The sequence below is a fragment of the Pteropus vampyrus genome, unplaced genomic scaffold, assembly GCF_000151845.1.
Source record: "Pteropus vampyrus isolate Shadow unplaced genomic scaffold, Pvam_2.0 Scaffold76, whole genome shotgun sequence".
Lineage (NCBI taxonomy): Eukaryota > Metazoa > Chordata > Mammalia > Chiroptera > Pteropodidae > Pteropus > Pteropus vampyrus.
This window is the reverse complement of record NW_011888857.1, coordinates 7,882,117-7,886,177: the sequence shown is the minus strand read 5'-3', so window position 1 is coordinate 7,886,177 and position 4,061 is coordinate 7,882,117.

Below are 4,061 nucleotides of genomic sequence, written 5' to 3'. Positions count from 1 at the left end.
TGTTCCAGTGCCCAGACATCTGAATTTGATAAAAGGAAAACATAAAAATATTGACCGACTTTATTTTTTCCCAGTTTTACTGAGATATAATTGACATATAACTTTGTATTAGTTTAAGGTGTACAATGTAATGATTTGATATATGTATATATTGCAAAATGATTACCACAATGAGAATGTTTAGTTAACATCCTCATATAGTCATATTTTTTTATGATGATGAGCACCTTTAAGACCTATTCTCTTAGCAACTTTCAGACGTACAATATGTATTGTGAACTATAGTTACCATGCTGTATGTCACATCCCTAGAACTTATCTCCTAGCTGGGTGTTTGTTCTTTTTGACCATCGTCACCATTTCCCACACTCCCCACCCTCTCCTCCTCTGCCTCTGACAACCACTAATGTGTTCTCTGTTTCTATAAGTTCAGTGTATTTTTAGATTTGACATATAAGTGAGATCATACAGTGTTTTTTTCTGTCTGACTTATTTCACTTAGCATTACATATCCTCAAATGGCAGGGTTTTCTTCTTTTTATAGCTGAATAATGTTCCAGTTGATATATACATATATCACATTTTTCTTTATTCGTTCTACCATCTATGGACACTTAGTTTTTTTTTCATGTCATGGCTATTGTAAATAATGCTCCTATGAATATGGGGGTGCAGATATCTCTTGGAGATCCCGATTTAATTTTCTTTAGATATATACCCAGAAGTAAAATTGTTGGGTCAATATGTAGTTTTATTTTTAATTTTTTGAGGAATCTCCATACTGTTTTCCATAGTAGCTGCACCAATTTACATTGGCATCAATAGTGCACAAGCATTCCTTTTTCTCCACGTCTTCTGCAACACTTGTTACTATTTGTCTTTTGATGATAGCAATTCAAACAGATGTGAGGTGATATCTCATTATGGCTTTAACTTGCATTCCTCTGATGATTAGTGATATTGAACACTTTTTAATGTACCCATTGGCCATTTTCTTTGTAAAAATGTCTAATTCAGTTCCTTTGCCAATTTTTTTTAAATTGGATTATTTGGGTTCTTTGCTATTGAGTGTATTTGTATGACTTTATGTATTTTGAATATTAACACCTTATCGGGTATATGGTTTGCAAATACTTTTATTCTGTAGGTTGCCTTTTCATTGTGGTTTCCTTTGCTGTGCAGACGCTTTTTAGTTTTACATAGTTACACTTGTCTACTTTGCTTTTAGTGTCCTTGCTTTTGGTATCAAATCCAAAAATTCATTGCCAAAACCAATGTCAGGAAGTTTACTGCCTATGTATTCTTCCAGGAGTTTTATAGTTTCAGGTCTCATGTTCAAATCTTTAATTCATTTTAGTTAATTTTTGTGTATAGTATAGGAGTCCAGTTTTATTATTATTATCATTATTTTTGCATGTGTTTGTATAGTTTTCCTAGCACAATTTTTTTGAGACTATCCTTTCTTCACTGTATATTCTTGGCTCCTTTGTTATAAGTTAATTGACCATGTATGTATATGTTTATTTCTGGGCCCTGTATTCTGTTCCATTTATCTATGTGTCTGTTTTATATGCCAATACCATACGGGATTGATTACTATAGCTTTGTAATATAGTTTGAAATCAGGGAGTGTGATGCTTTTCGGCTTTGTTTTTCTTTCTCAAGATTGCTTGGATATTCAGGTCTCTGTGATTTCATACAAACTGTAGGGTTTTTTTTCTGCCTTTATTTTAAATGCATAAGTACTCATTTTAAGAGCATCCTTGGTGCTGCACAGGAATAAGACTAGATTTCCTGGTTCAACGGTTTTCAAAATTTGCTATCTCAAGAGCCTATATTACTCCTAAAAATTATAGAATTAAGAACTTCTGTTTATATTGGTTTTATCCATGAATATTTGTCATATTACAAATTAAAGCAGAAAAATTTAAAACATTTATTAATACTTTTTAAAACAAAATAAATCCATTATTAATACAAATATTTTATGAATAATAACTTTATTTGGTAAAATACAAAAAAATCGATGAGAAAAATATCATCAGTTTTGTAAATCTTTGCACTATCTGGCTTAATTGAAGACAGCTAGATTCCCATATCTGCTTTTGCATCTATTGCAATATCCTATGTTGTGTAGTCTTTGAAAAATTCCATAAGAGAATAAGAGCAAAAAAAAACCTAATATATTAATATCATAATAAAAATAGTTTTGACACCACATATTCACTTAAAGGAGCCAGAAGCCTGCCAATAACAATTTTAAAACTTGCTTCTCTAATCTATTCACTAATTTACTCAGCTAGATAATTTGCTATTGTGTTCTATTCTTCTCAAACTTTCAGTGACTACTTTCCTCGCTTTGCTTATAATTGACATAACTGCAACATATTTCCTTGAAAAATAGAAGCATTCAGAAGACAATTTGTAAACATTTCCATCACTTATATAAGGGTCTACCTTAAGCTGTACCTGTGTACTCTATCCAACTTCCGTACCCTACCTTGACTCTAAAGGAGGTATTTCCCATGATAAGGTCAATTTCTCTCTTGTTCTTACTCTCTTCTTTTCAATATTTCTCCCCTTTTGCCTCCTCAAGGATATTGCTTCAGCTTCTGCAACATGTTTTTTTCCCTCAAATGTATCATTTCCAACAACATTCTAATTTGTTTCAGAAGATTCCAATATGATTTTTCCCCTTAATTCCACTCCCAGTTCCCATTTAGCACCGTTTTGCTTTTTTTTTCTTTGACAGCAAAACACATAACAAAGCTTCATTAGGGCAGTCCTTGTTCTTTTGAAGTCTGAGCAACCATGGGAAACTGAGGCAGCAACTACGGCTTAACACAATAGTTCCAAAAATCTAAAACTTCCCATTCTCTTCAAAGAATATTTTTATCTTCACTGGATTTCAATACCAGTTAGAATTACTGAGCTGAATTTGGGTCAAAGTTACACAGAGTATTTGATTGCATACAATAAAAATACATAAGTGTTTGATGAACAGTACAGAGAATGAGGGCTGTAGAAATTCATTAAAAAAGATAAATGAATACGAGGTCATAAAAGGTTTTATGGGGGAGATGGCTCTGGAGCTGTACCTTGAAGAGTGAGTAGCATCTGGATAAGTGAAAATAGTCATAGGGATAGTAAGAGGAGGCAGAATCGTTGAACAGGGTAAGAAGGCAAGATTTAAGAGCAGAGAATCATGAAGGATTAAATTGATGAAAAAAATGAGCTACACTACAAGGTGAATTACATGAGATGTTTGCACCCAGCTCCTCTAAATTTAATGAGCTTCATCCTTCTACATTCTGAAGGGTCTGTACATTCAAATCCACACAGATTCCATGATAACACTGTGGCAATTTGTGTGTGTTTACAGCATCTTGGCTTGATTATATTTTTTAGTGTAGAACATATTTATTTTCAAAATATGTAAACATTGAGTTTCAATAGTAATTTTTTTTTTCCTTTTTAAGCAGAATACTGTTTCCAGTCAAGTTGTTTAGTTTAGAAATCAGGCAAGTCTTCAGGTAGTACTTTTCCTAAAATGTATCTGCTTTGATTTTAAAGCAGAAATCAAATCATATCTCATTACTATTCGACTCGTGGGCAGCAACATTGTAGGATAAGGAACCAGCAGAGAAATATGTACAAAGCCTCAGGCTCTTCCCTGGTGCTCTCAAACATACACTTTCGAATTCATTGTCCCCGACTAAAAAATAAACAAACATTCATGCTCAGAAACATTATGTCAATAACTCAGTATCAGCACTCTTCCCCAGCATTCATCAGTTTATTTGTTCTATGTCAAGCTCTGTTTCCATAATCAATCTTTGGCTGTTTGTGATTAGGACTAAGTACATTTGTGCTTCCAAGATATTGCAAATGAGTGCAAATCAAGGACAAAATAGATTATTCAAGAATGGATTTTATGTATGCTCTGAAATCAGTACTCTTGCCTTCATCTTTTTCCATGCATAGACTGATATCCCAATATCTATACGAAAAATGAAAATCTCACTATCTGAAGTTTTCAATTACACAATGAAAACTGTTTT